The 15,262-nt window shown below is 41.3% G+C and overlaps 2 pseudogenes; both read right to left on the minus strand.

The window, feature by feature from the left end:
• Positions 1–10,665: 10,665 nt before the first annotated feature.
• On the minus strand, positions 10,666–11,575 carry LOC144371132 (phosphoglycerate kinase 1 pseudogene; annotated as a pseudogene).
• A 2,571-nt stretch (positions 11,576–14,146) lies between these two features.
• On the minus strand, positions 14,147–14,710 carry LOC144370809 (cofilin-2 pseudogene; annotated as a pseudogene).
• Positions 14,711–15,262: the final 552 nt, after the last annotated feature.

Raw genomic sequence — 15,262 nt, forward strand, 5'->3', positions numbered from 1 at the left:
CGATGATCTATTGCCTCTAAGAGACCTAAGTACAAAGACACTGTCAGCTTTACAGCCAACCAAGGGCCAGGGAACTCAGCCCGATAAAAGGCGTCTCCACAGCCTGTAGATAAGTCACACTTAAGGCTGGCTGGAGTGTGGGTCTGGATGTCCCCAAATGGTCATGTGTCAAGGGCTTCGTGCTGGGAACTGGAAGAAATGGGCCCAGTGAGAAGTCTTCAGGTCACTGGGGCTGTGCCTTTGAAGGATGTGGGTACCCCACACCCTTACTTTTTTTTTCCTTTCCCTTTTTTTTTGTGAAACTGGGGATTGAACCTAGCATCTTGCATACACCAGGCACGTGCTCCCTTACTGAGCTACATCCCCAACTCAGTTTATTTTATTTCAAGACAGGGTCTTGCTAAGTTGAGGAGGCTGGCCTCAAACTTGTGATCCTCCTGCCTCTGCCTCCTGCATGGCTAGGATAATAGGTGTACGCCACCATACCTGCTTCTCTTTCTCTCTTTTTCATCCTGGCCCTGAGGTGAGTGCTTTTGCTCTGTCATGCTCTTGGACCTTGATGTGCTGACGCCAACTAGACCCTGAGTTTGATCTCTAGCACTCCTTCCCCCAAAGAAATTGACATGTATGCATATACACACACACGTGTGTATGTATGTGTGTGTGTGTGTGTGTGTGTGTGTGTATATATCAATCAGACTTTTTTTGGTGTTGGAGATAAAACCCAGGGTCTTGTGCTTGAGAGGCAAGCTCTACCACAAAGCTACATCCTCAGCCTCTATTCAGATTTCAGTTTTTTGAGGTGGGCTCTTACTATGTTGCCTGGGTTGGTCTTAAATTCCTTGGATTCAAGGGATTCTCCCCCAGCCTTTGCACTTCAGAAGTTTTTAATTTGATGCCATCCCACTTATTGATTCTTTTTAAAAATATTTCTTTAGTTGTAGATTGACAGAATGCCTTTATTTTATTTATTTTTATGTGGTGCTGAGGATCGAACTCAGGGCCTTACATGTGCTAGATGAGTGCTCTACCACTGAGCCACAACTCCAGCCCCCCACTTATTGATCCTTGATTTTATTTGTTAGGCTTTAGGGGTCTTGTTAAGGAGGTAGGTACCTGTGCCAATATAGTGGAGTTTTCTTGTAGCAGTTGTAAAGTTTTGGGTCTAAGTCCTGGGTCTTTGATCCACTTTGAGCTGACTTTTGTGCAGGTTGAAGGACAGGGGTCTAGCTTCATTCATCTACATATGGATAGCTAATTTTCCTAGCACCCTGTTACAAACGCTATCTTTTCTCCAGTGTTTATTCTTGACACCTTTGTCAAGTATCAGATGACTGTAACTATGTGGGTTTGTCTCTGTGTATTCTATTCCATTTGTCTTCATTTCTATCTATCTATCTATCTATCTATCTATCTATCTATCTATCTATCTATCTATCTACCTATCTATCTATCTTTTTGGTGCTGGGCATCAAACTCAGGGGGTCTTAACCACTGAGCCACATCTCCAGCCCTTGAAAATTTTTATTTTGAGACAGGATCTCGCCAAGTTGCTTAGGGTCTTGCTAAATTGTTGAGGCTGGTTTTAAACTTGCTATCCTGCCTCAGCCTTCCTGGCTGCTGAGATTATAGGTGTCCACCACTGTAGCCAGCTTCATGTCTGTTTTGATGTTGATATCCTGCTATTTTTGTTACTATACTTTATTGTAATTTGAGATTAAGTATCATGATGCCTGTAGCATCACTCTTCTTGCCCAGAAATACTTTGACTAATCTGGGGCTTATATTCTTCCAAATGAATTTTTAAGACTGTTTCTTTTCTAGTTCTGTAAAGAATGTCATTGGTATTTTGACGGAGATTGCATTGAATTTTACCAATTGAACATTTCGACAATATTAATTCTGCCTATCCAAGAACATGGGAGGTCTTCCTCAGTATTTTTTTCTTCAGTTTTCTGTAGTTTTCCTTGTAGAGATCTTTCACCTCCTTGGTTAGATTTATTTCCAAAAATTTTTGAAGTTATTATAAGCAAGATAGTTTTCCTGATTTCTTTCCCAACAGATTCACTACTGGAGTTTAGGAAAGGTATTTGATTTTGGGGTGTTGATCATGTATCCTACTATTTTGCTGAATTTATTAATCATCTCTAGAACTTTTATAGTAGAGTTTTTTTGCGTTTTCTAGATACAGGGTTATGTCATCAGCAAACAGAGATAATTAGACTTCTTCTCTTCCTATTCGTATCTCTTTAATTTCCTTCTCTTGCCTGATTGCTTTGGCTAGCATTTTAAGAACCATTTCTTTTTTGTTTATTTTTTTGTTCCTGATTTTAGAGGCAATGCTTTCAGTTTTTCTGTATCAGTATGATGTTAACCTTGGGCTTGTCATATATAGCTTTTATAATGTTGAGATAAGTTCCTTCTATCCCTAGTTTCTCTAGCATTTTTAATATAAATTGCTGCTGGATTTTCTTTTCTTTTTCTTTTTTTTTGGTACTGGGTATTTAACATAGTGGTGCTTATCCACTGAGCTACATCCCCAGCCCTTTTTTGTATTTTATTTAGAGACAGGGACTCACTGATTTTGCTTAGGGCCTTTGTAGGTAGTTGAGGCTGGCTTTGAACTTATGATCTTCCTGCCTCAGCTTCCTAAGCTGCTGGGATTGCAGGAGTGTGCCACTGAGCCTGGCACTGCTGAATTTTTTCAAAGACCTTTTCTGCATCTATTGAGATGATCATCTGATTCTTGTCCCTCAGTCTATTTATGTGGGGAATTACATTTATTCATTTGCATATGTTGAACCAGTCTTCAATCCATGAGATAAAACCCACTTGATCATGGTGTACTTACTATCTTCTTGATATGTTTTTGTGGTTTGCTAATATTTTATTAAGGATTTTTTTGCATTCATGTTCATCAAAGATATTGGCCTGTAGTTTTCTTTCTTTGGTGTTCTTTTTTGTTTATTTTTCAAAATCAAGGTTATACTAGCTTCACTGTACATATTTGGGAGGGTTTCCTCCCTTTGTATTTCATAGAATAATTTGAAGAAGACTGGTGCAGATTTCTTAGAGCTCTGGTAGAACTCCAACTGATGCTGGGCTTTTCTTTGTTGGAAGACTTTTGATTCCTGCTTTGATTTCATTAGTTACTGTCTTTTTTGTTTTTTAAAGAATGAAAATTTTATGTCATGAAATGAAATAAAAAATCAGCACTATCCATATTCCAATAGTTTATATAGTAACTCCAATTTCCCTACTGTGAATAATATTGGTCCTGATGTAGACCATTCTTTTTTATTTGTTCTAATTAGTTATACATGACAGCAGAATGCATTTTGTTTCATTGTACACAAATGGAGCACAAATTTTCTTTTCTCTGTGTGTATATGATGTAGAGTCACACTATTTGTGCAATCATACATGTACCTAGGATAAAGATGTCTATCTCATTCCACCATCTTTCTTACTTCCCATTCCCTTTGCCCAATCCAAAGTTCCTCCATTCTTCCCATGCCCCCTCCCCCGTTATGGATCCACATCCACTTATCAAAGAAAACATTTGGCCTTTAGTGTTTTGGCATTGGCTTACTTCACATAGCATGATATTCTCTAACTCCATCCATTTACCTGCAAATGCCATGATTTTATTCTCTTTTAATGCTGAGTAATATTCCACTGTGTATATGTACCACAATTTCTTTATCTATTCATCTACTGAGGGGCATCTAGGTTGGTTCTACAGTTTAGCTGTTGTGAATTGAGCTGCTATAAACATTGATGTGGCTGTGTCACTGTCATATGTTGATTTAAGTCCTTTGGGTATAGACTGAGGCGTGGGATAGCTGGGTCAAATGGTGGTTCCATTCCAAGTTTTCTAAGGCATCTCCATACTGCTTTCCCGAGTGGTTGCACCACTCTGCAGTCCCACCAGCGATGTAAGAGTGTGCCTTCCCCCCACATCCTCGCCAGTACTTACTGTTGCTTGTACTGACGTCCTTTCTTAGGTCAGGCCTAGGGCCGGGATAGTTTTCAGCCGACAAAACACCTTTATTTGTATGTGGTGCTGAGGATTGCACCCAGGCCGCAGGCTTGCCAGGCGAGCGCGCTACCACTTGAGCCACATCCCCAGCCCCATCTTTTAAGGTCTTGTATAGGGATTTGACTATTAGTTCAAAATTAGGAACCCAAATATGGCAGAATTCTGACCTTTCCCCCAAACCCACATAACCATCTCTGGGTCCTGGCTTCTGTCTGCATGGCTGACACCACGGCCACGTCCTTTTGCCCCTCCCCCTCCCCTCCAGCAGAGGAGGCTGGGAGGCAGGGCCAAGGCCAGTTTCTCTTTGCCAAAAACCATTGGAAACTGTAATGGTGGAAGCAGAAAGGGAGCTTTCATCAGTATGGCCATGCTGGGAAGACATGGGGGCCGAGTGTTTCTAGCCCTGTCTTTGGGGGTATTGATGTGAGCTCCCAGATTATACAGACAGGGGAGATCAGACATAGGCACAGTCAATCAGTCTTGATCAAGCTAGTCTTATTGATCCTTGCCTTGGATTGGTTAGGTGGGGCCTTGTTGGTAGCAATAAGAAAGTTGCTGTTGTGCTGACCACGGGGACCCAGGTGTCTCTAAAATATGCTGATTTTCATTCTTTTGGGCAAATATCAAAGAAAGGCATAACAGGAGCATATTGTTCTATTTTTAGTTTTATGAGGAATCTCCATATTGATTTACACTGTGGCTGTACATTCCCACCAGCTGTGTATGGGAATTTCTCTTCACTATACCTGGCTTTCTTGCTAGCATTTGTTGTTATTTGTATTTTTCTTTCTTTCTTTTTTTTTTTTTTGTGGTACTGGGATTGAACCCAGGGGTGCTGTACCACTGAGCTACATCAGCAACCCTTTTTCTTTTTTATTTTGAGACAGGGATTTGCTAAGTTGCTGAGGTTGGGCTTGAACCTGTGGTCCTTCTACCTCAGCCTCTCAAGTTGTTGGGATTGTAGGCATGTGCCACTGAGCCCAGAGTTATTTGTATTCTTGATGACTGCCATTTTCTCAGATGTGGGCAATATATCTGAACTTGTCAAATTGTATGCTTTGATTAGACACAGTATATTATTTATCATTTAGTGCTCAGTAAAGCTGTCACCAATTTAGAAAATAATAAAAAGCACCCTTTTGGATATAAAAACAAGCACTTTCACAGATGCAAACTCCCTTTGGAAGCTTTAAAAGTCTTTAATAGCACAAAATGACTTCATAATTGAAAAGAAAATTACCCACGTGCTTCAGTTGTTTCAAACATACTTAGATGTTTTCAATGGCTGAATTGAGTATTGATATTTAATACTGAATTAAATTTAAATTTCATGGGTGGTTGTGGGGTCTGGTGTGGTGGACACAGGCCCTTATGGGCCCCTCAGCTGCAGGGTCAGGGTTATCACAGTGAAAGGTCCAGACTGTACCCCTCTCTGAGACCAACAATCAGAAGATGAGAGGTGGTCGGATGGATTCAGGGTTATCAAGTGCTGGTGTTCTGGAGGAGACTGAGGAACTCAGAGGTACTAAGGAGGAAAAGGAGTCACAGGAGACACTGGGAGGTGAGTCACATGCTGAGGCAGATCTTGGCCATCAGGGGTGCATCTCCTCTCCCCCTTCTGACTAGAACTTGGAAATGGATCTTGACCATGGCTGATCTTGCATTTTCTCAAAACAGACATCAAGTTAACTCTCACAACAACTAGCGCACTTTGTGTTAGTACTAAGAATAAGGAGGGGTGTTAAGAAGTTCGTCAGACTTCTACACATCATGGGAAGATTATTCAGTAGTTCATATTACAGTTCTACACATCATGGGAAGATTATTCAGTAGTTCATATTACCCTTCAGGTGGGGCTTTGCTTTAGAATTTAGAACACCAGGCCCAAAGAGAGGGGGTTTAAAGGGATTAAAGCAGAATCCTGCCAAGGACAACTCCTCAAAAGAGCTGTCATTGTACAATAGGGTGGCAGTTCAGGCCCTGTGCTGCCAGTACCCAGCCCAGGGAACCTGTCTGGATTCCTGCTGGCTGACTTTGACAGGACAGAGTTCTTTCTGGATCAAATCTGTTTCTTCCTCAAAGCCAGCTTTTAATAAGCCTCTTTTTCTTTTTCTTTTTCTTTTCTTTTCTTTTTTTTTTTTTGCCAACCAGCTTCTCAAATTTCTACGTACTGCTATGCCCACCTAGAAATACTTGATTTGTGCTTAGCTTTCCTATGCTTCATGATTGAAAAAAGAAAATTACCCAAGTACTTCAGTTGTTTCAAACATACTTAGATGTTTTCCAATGGCTGAATTGAGTACTGATATTTAATATTGAATTAAATGTAAATTTCACTCAACAGACCACATTTCAAGTGTTGAGTGGCCATGTGCAGCAAATGGCGACCATATTGGAAATATAGTTTTAACCCACTGTATGAACTTGGGCAACCTCTCTGAGCTTTACTGTCTCCATCTACAAAATGGGAGGCTATCCATACTTTCCAGAAAGAATGAAGACTCAGTGAATTTTTCTGGGGAATGTTGGGGCTGGAATGAGGACTCAAGCTCAATGCCACAACCCAGCCCTGTAGGAGCAAAGGTCCTGAGGTTAGGGAAGTCCATGGTGGCACCTCTCCCAGGTCAGGAGCAAACAGGTGCACTTTGTTGCTCCCTCCTCCTGGGTCGGGGAGTATGGGGCGAGGCTGGGCTCTGCAGCTTGGACTTTCAGACTCACATAAAACATTGCCTCATTCTCATGCCACCCCTCTCTCCTAGAGCAGGATCTTTGGTTGGTGGCAATGGTTCAAGCAAGATGCTGTCTCCCTATTTTAAAGGAGGGAGGAAAAAGAAGCAGAGGAAGGCAGAGACAGTCATGTGTTCACATACTGAATAATTAGGACCTGGCTCCTGTCTGGGAAGGGAGGGTGCAGACTGACAGTGATGTGGTGGGCATCAATCACAGTGGACCCAACCTACTCCTGGGGCTCAGAGAGTAGGAAAGAATAGATACAGAGAAAGATGGAAGGAAGGAGGGTGGGGGTGGGAGAAGGAGCAGGGGCAGAAAAAGACAGAGAGTGAGACACGCAGGAAAAGGGGAGATTGTCCAGCTAAGTCAGCGAGGCACAGAAAGAGACAGGCCTCTCAAATGGCTGTGTCCCCAGGTGACAGTCTCACTGCCCCCCCCCACCTCTACCACCCCTGCTCTGACTCTCACCTCCTACGTCTTTCCCATCCTCTCTCTGTCCCTCTCATCATCTCTGTGTCTGTGGCTGTCCCAGAAGAGGAGAAGTGGAGGAGAAAGAAACGGATCATCAGCAGAGACCAGGACACACACACACACACACACACACACACACACACACACACACACCCCACACCAAGCACAAGCAACACACAGAGGAGCACACACCACCCCTCCACACAAATGCAAATGAATGGTGTCTTATGGCCAAGACAAGTCACAGTGAGGGACCCTCCTTCCCACAGAAACAACCACAGAATGAAAAACACGTGTGGAAACAAACCAGGGTTCAAGGCACAGGGTGTCAGGCAATAAGGTCAGGGATCCCTGAGGGATGGCCACAAAAGAGAGGACCCTACAACCGCCTCAGTAGTGGCCTTTGTCTCCAAGCTGCAGTGCAGGAAGGAGGAACCCAGGGGGGCCCAAGGTACTCCCTGGTGGAGAGTCTTCCTGGACCAAGGCAGCTGAGTTCACAGGACGGGGTGCAGAGTTGGAGCTGCACGGGGAGGGATGGTGAGACCTTCAGAGGGTCCTGTAGAGAGTGTAGCTGACAACTGCTGGGGGCATGTGAGGAGGTCACCTGAGGTGAGGGGTGACCCCTGGAGAGGACTGGAGGAAGCTGTGCCAGTTGCTCACTCAGGGCCAGGACGATGTCTGTTGCCATCAGCCAGACTGAACAAAGTGCACAATTTATGGGGCAGTGGGACACAGGACAGTCTTGCCTGGTGATTGAGAATAATTATGATTGCAGACTAAACATTTATCAAAACTCACAGAACAAATCCAAAACATAAAAGTTGGATGTGTATTCCAAGTAACTTATCTTCACCTCAGAACAAAGGTCTAGAATATTTATTTTCCTACAAATATCCAGATCCTAAGATAAAATTCACAATAGCTAAAATTCAACAAAAATTATCTTGTATGCAAAGAAATAGAAAATTTGGAGCCCAAATGAGGAGAAAGAGTATTAGTTAAAACCAATACAGGACAGGGCACAGTGGCAATTCCTGTAATCCTAGCAACTCCAGAGGTTGAGTCAGAAGGATTATAAGTTTCAGGACATTCTCAGCAGCTTAGCAAGTCTCAAGCAACTTAGCAAGGTGCTGTCTCATATTGGGAAATAAAAATGGCTGGGGATATGGCTCAGTGATAAAGTGCCTCTAGGTTCAGTCTTCAGTACTAAAACAAACAAACAAACAAAAAAACCCCAAACCATAAAAGTGATACAGATGTTAGAAGTAGCAGATAAAACATTAAAACAGCTCTTATAACTTTTTTTTTTGTAATTTCTCTCTCTCTCTCTCCTTTTTTTTTTTCCTTTGGTGGTGTTGGGGATTGAACCCAGGGCTTTGTGCATGCAAGGCAAGCACTCTACCAACTGAGCTATATCCCCAGCCCTTTTTTTTTTGTAATTTCAAAGAGTCATGTAGAAATATGGAAGACTCAAGACAAACTTCTAGAGATGAAAACTCTAGTACATAAGCTGGAAAATATACTAGATGGGATTCATGGCTGATTAAACACGGCTGAAGAAAAGATTAATGAACTTGATGACATAGCATTAAAATTTTTTCTAAGCAAAATGGAGAGAAAAGAGAATTAAAATAAACAAAGCTCAAGTGAGATCTGAGATAACATCACATATGTACAAACTGAATCACCCTAAGAAAGAAGAGAGAGGTAGAGACAGAAAAATATTTGAAGACATGAAGGCTGAAAATTTTCCAAGCTTGGTGAAAAGTATAAATTTATAGATACTCTAATATTAAGGCACCTCATGTATAAGAGACACGACAAATTTCACCAACATGCATCATAATTAAAATTCTCAAAATCAGTGTGAAAAAACTTTGCCATATTACGTAAAGAAAAATAAAAATAAGGATGATAAGAGATTTCTCATCAGATATAGGGAAAGAGGAAAAACAGTGGAACATCTTTAAAGTACTGAAATAACAAATCTATCAACCTTCTACTTTATACCCATTAAAAATTTCTTCAAAAAACAAAGTCAAAATACAGATGTTTTTAGATACACAAAAATTTAAGAAATTCATTGCTAGCAGACCTGCATTGCAAGAAATGTTGAAGTTCTTGAGGCAGAAGGAATATGATACCAGATGCTGATATCCATACAAAAGAAGAAGAACATTTGAAATGTTAGTTATAGAGTTAATTGTATGTGTGATTGTTTCTTATTAAACTTTAAGAAAGATAATTGTTTAAACAAAAATAGCCTAAAGTTTCAGCTGATAAGATTGTAAAGTTCTGATATTCTGTGTGACATGGCATGATATCATTTAAATTCAGACCATGGTAAGTTAAATTGTGTACTATGAATGCCAAAGCAGCCAAACACACACACACACACACACACACACACACACACACACACACACACACACACTCACAGAGTAATATTTGGTATGCCAAACAAGGAGAGGGTATAATAAAAATATGTAATAGGTTATATAGAAAACATTCTATAGCAATAACAAATATAACAAGACAAAGAGAGATTCTATGATCCCATTTTCCAAGTTAGAATGTGGAATCATGAAAAATCTAAATGAAGGCAAAATGAGATGAAAAGTGAAAGAAAAAATAGATGAGACAAAGAAATTACACATAGACTTAGGTCTAAAAATCTTATTAGATACAAATTGTCTAAATACCCAAATTAAAGTATGGTAGGCTGGAGGAAAAAGAAAATTAATTCCCAGTTATATATTGCCTTTGAGAATCACACTTGAATACAAAGACATGATAAGTTATAAAGCAAACTAGAAATGAAGGAAATTCCTCAACCTGATAAAAGGCATCTATAAAAACCCCTGCAGCTAATATCATATTAATGGCAAATGATTGAAAGAAAGTCAAGAAAGTCTGCTTTACTACTCTTCTTCAAGGTAGCATGGTGGTCTAGCCAGTGCAATAAAGCAATAAATAGGAATAAAAGGTTTGCAGACTAAAAACATGGAATTAAACAAAACAAAAAAACCAAACCTTTAGTCACAGATGACTTAACTTTTTCCCCTAGAAACACCTTCATGGCTTGTTTAATAGATCAACTTCTCCTTATCTTCGACAGGAATTTCATCTTGCTTCTATGCTGAGAAATGACGTGGTAACAAAGCTAATCAGAATAAACTCTTTCTAAAAGAGAACCGAGCTAACACAGTTTAGTGTAAGTTCAACAGGCAAAGTTTGCAAAGTGGTTGAGTCACTGAGAAGTTTAAGTGGTATCTTGAAGAATGTAGGGAAATTTGATGTGCTGTAAAGATGAATGGAGATGCCACACAACTGTTGAAGGGCTCCTGGTGTTGTATGTCTTGGCCACTAGTTGAATTTGTCACATGGAGATGTAGAAGAGACCAGGTTGACTTTGGAGCTGTTCACAGAAAACAAAAGGTAGGAAAGTGCTCTCTTTGCTTGCAAGCATCCACCCCAGGAAGGATTTTGTCTTCAAGAAGTGTTTTTTTTTTTTTTTTTGAGAGAGAGAGAGAGAGAGAGAGAGAGAGAGAGAGAGAGAGAGAGAATTTTTTTAATATTTATTTTTTAGTTTTTCGGTGGATACAACATCTTTGTTTGTATGTGGTGCTGAGGATTCAACCCAGGCCGCATGCATGCCAGGCGAGCGTGCTACCACTTGAGTCACATCCCCAGCCCATAGAAGTTCTAAATGGGCACCTACCCTGGAGCCAAGATGACTGACTTTGTCTAATGTCCTGGTTGGTACAGCAAGTGGACAGTGTGTGCACGACCTATGATGGTGGAGCCTCTGGAAGTGGCTTTCACCTCCTGCCCATGAGGTCTTTGATTCCCTGGATAAAAACTTCCCATTCAAATATTTGCCAAGTGTCCATTCCACACAATCTGCCTAGCTGAAGCCACAGCCTTAGCATACTTCCTGCTGCTCTCAGGACGGCTGTCCAAGCCCACCCACTTAGTAGGTCCACCAGAGGCCATGGTGGCTTGGCCATCTTGGCATTCTCATTAAGTTTGACAGCAGTGATGGAGTCAATGGGTGAGTTAATATCACACCATTCTTTCCAGCTTTGGCCATTAGGTCTTTGATGGTCTTTGATGATCTGTTCATCAAACAGAGAAATGCCAATCTCTGTGTTATTGAGCGTGATGAGGAAAGTCAAAGCCATTCCATCATCAATAAGAGTCTCATTGATTTTGTTCAGCAAACTGTTGATCAATGAATCTTGGTTACCATCTTTGCTCTGCCAGGATATCCAGAAAGTATTGCTTTGGCTTTTTTAAGACCTTGGAAAAGTAGTTCAGCTACTTCTTCATTAAACAAAACAAAACAAAACAAAACAAAAAACCCACCAGATTGGTTTTTTTGGTGGCAGATTGGTTTCTGTCTGGAACAACAGGCTAAGTGAACACAGTCCTTCAAGAACAGAATATTCTTGCCCAACAGAGATTTAAGTTGGAAAACAACTGGTTCTAAGGAGTCTTTATCAGGCCTAGGTGGCTTCTAAGGACAACTGACTTGTTGTCTGAGCAAAATGTAATGGTTGGTATGGCAGACTTGATCCTTGGGTTCTATGTTTCCCCATTGTTCTTCATGGGAACATTGAATCCACTCTCCTCATGAATGGCTCCCCATCATGACCAGCTTCTTCTTGTCAGTAAGGGATGTTTTGGCAACACAGCAGAGACAAACGCTGGGGATGCAGATGGTGGTGGAAACAGCAGCGGCTATACACTCGGAACGTGTGCAGAATTCTGAGCACCCTGTGGGCTGGAACCTCCTCATCCACATGATTTCTTATGTAGAAAATCTAACTAGATTTTTTTTTTTAAAAAAAAACTATTAGAAGTGTTAAGGGGTTACTAGGGTTGCAAGATACAAAATCAATATAAAAAGTGTATTTCTATACAGCAATGAGAATTGGAATTTAAAAATAATATTTATTATATCACCAAATATATGATATAGGAATGATCACCCCAAACAATGCAAACTGCTTGTACACTAAAAGCTACAACATATTGAAGAGAGTCATGAAGGGAGGCTGCATGAATATTTTTTTAATTACTGCTGTAAAAAATTACTACAAATTTATCACCTTGCAATTCTGGAGGTTGGAAGCATGACATGGGACTCACTGGTCTAAAATCAAAGTGTGTTAGTCAGATTTTCATTGCTGTGATCAAGATACCTGACATGAACAACTTAAAGGAGGGAAGTTTGATGATTGTTCAGGGTTTGAGAGTTTTCAGTCCATTGTGGGTGGCTCCAGTGCTTTGGGCCTGCGGGGAGGTAGGACATCATGGTGGAAGGCCTGGTGGGAGAATCCGCTCAGCTCACGACAGCCAGGAGGCAGAGTGGGGTGGTGGGGACACAGGGACAAGAAATCCCCTCTGGGTACACCCCCACTGACCTACTTTCTCCAGCTAGGACACACCTCCTAAAATTTCCACCACTTCCCATCAGTGTCATCAAATTATTAATTCATCAATGAATTAACTCACTGATGAGATCAAAGCCCTCAAGATCCAATCACTTCCCGAGAGCCCCACCCCTGAACACTGCTCATTGAGGACCATGCCGTCCACACAGGAGCCTTTGAAGGAGGTTCCAGATCCAAATCATAATGCAAGGTGCCAGTAGGACTATGTTCCTCTCTGGAGGCTCTAGGGAAGATGTTTCCTTGCCTTTTCCACAGATTCTAGAGTCACATGCCTTACTCTGCTCATGGACACCTTTCTCCACCTTTAAAACGAATGACATTGTATCTCTCCAAACATTCCTCTAGAATGTAAGTTCAAATGAAATTTTTTTTTTTTTGGTACAAGGGTTCATTGAACCCAAGGGTGCTTGCTTAACCCCTGAGCCACCTCCCCAGCCCTTTTTATTTTGAGACAGGGTCTTGCTAAGTTGTTTAAGGCCTCAGTAAGTTGCTGAGGCTGGCTTTGAACTTGGGATCCTCCTGCGCCAGCTTCCGAGTCACTGGGATTATAGGCGTGCACCACCGCCTTTGGCTCAAATGGATTTTTATCTTTTTTTATTGTATTTTATTATTATTTTTGTAACATGCCACAATTTTTATTGCAACGTGGCCATTTTTTGTGAGGATGGGGAGTTTGATCTCAAAACAATGTTACAAAAGGCTCTTTTATACAGAAATTGCCATCATGACTGATATTCAAATATCTTTAGTGTTGCAAGACTCACATGGTAAACATAAAACTCCTACACTTATTCAGTAGTGTACACTCAATGGAAAACAAAAAGGCATTAATAACAGATATTTCTTTTAAGAAGATATGTGGGTAATAGGAATGAACACTGAGGTACTAGGATAAATTGATGACACAGTTAATGAAACTTAATTGGCATTCCTTTGGGGGGATTGAACTCATTTAAAAAAAAAGTGCTTTTAATGCATAGTGTTATATTCGTGCTGCCATGTCACAAAAGAAGGCTTGCCAAGGCAGGTGAGGTGTATGAATGCTCCAGCGCCTCACAGAACTACAATCAAGTGCAACTATAATAATACTGAAAAAAGTTCACCATCTGACCAGTGGATAATACTTTCAAGGCATTCAATCTGCTTACCCTTTGCAGTATTCTAGACTATTCACATTGACAATCACATTCATTGTAGCTCTTGCTGCAAAGGAGGCATATAACCAGTTGTTTTGGCTAAAATAAAGACAGGAAGGCATTCCTTCTACATAAAAATAACCATATTGAAGAGTCTAATGGCAATCACTGACAGGCTGCTTAAATGAATGATATCTCCTTCATTCACTGTGTTGGAAGGGCCCAGAGGAAAGGAAAAAAAAATGAAAAAACACCTAATGCTATTCCAATGGACTGAGCTGGAGAAATGAAACCCCTTAAGATCCAGATGGCACTTGATGGTCATTTTATAATGGTTTTCCTTCAAGTGAAACTACTACATTGCCTCCCAATTTCTCTCCAAGTGTTGATCGGTCCTTAATATCATCCAAGCCATTTACTTGCCACTCGTGTTTAATACCTGTGAATTTCTTTTTAATGGCATCTTTAGAGCTAGCATAAATCATCTTGCTTTTTAAGGGTGCACTTTCAGGAGCCCAGAATATAAAACTAGGTCTTCTATCTTAGACTCTTTTTTTTTTTCCGTATGTGGCATCGTGCAAAGCATATCGGCAATCATTCAGAGGTAGCAACTTCACAAAAGATGTGTAGGGGTCCTCTACAGTATCACCAATGTCACCCACCAAGATCTGCTTTGCTTCCTCTACAATTATTTGTCTTTTGTCATCGCTTAAACAGAAGAGAACTGCTTTCTTTCTTTTTTGATCTCCTCTTGTGTAGAAGATTTCCTTACTTTCATATCATTAAAAACTTTGATGACTTCATCATTCACTGTAACTCCAGATGCCATAGTGCCCGCGGCTGTGACTGTGACAGCAGCTCTGGCTCCGTGGATCTGGGAGGAGGAGAAGGAGGGGCAGTGGGCAGGCAGGCGGGCAGGCAGGCGGCTGCGAGTGTGGGGCATGCCAGGAGCTGCCTCAAATGAATTTTCAATGCAAATTCAAATTGAAAGAACAGAGTCACATCTCTCTCTGACCCTTCTCTTCTGTTTCCTGCTTCCACTTACTTTTAAGGACCCTCGTGAGTCAGGGACTGCAGGGCTGCATTCCTCCTGGAAGCTCTGAGGGTGGGGCGCTTGCCTTTTCCAGTCTCTCCAGGCTGCCTGCTCTCCCTGGCTGGTGGCCCCTTCTCAGCATCTCTATCCTGCTTCCCGACACCACCTCTCCTACTGCTCACGGACCTTCTTGTATCCCTCCATCTCATGATTCTTTTTTTATACCTTTTTGATTCATTGATCAATTTTATGTGGTGCTGAGGATGGAACCCAGTGCCTCACATGTGCTATAGGCCAGCACTCCACCACTGAGCCACAACCCCAGCCTGCCATCTCATAATTCTTCTTCTTTTTTTTTTTTTTTAGAGAGAGAGAGAGAGAGAGAGAGAGA

The sequence above is a fragment of the Ictidomys tridecemlineatus genome, chromosome 15 (genome assembly GCF_052094955.1).
Source record: "Ictidomys tridecemlineatus isolate mIctTri1 chromosome 15, mIctTri1.hap1, whole genome shotgun sequence".
Classification (NCBI taxonomy): Eukaryota; Metazoa; Chordata; class Mammalia; order Rodentia; family Sciuridae; genus Ictidomys; species Ictidomys tridecemlineatus.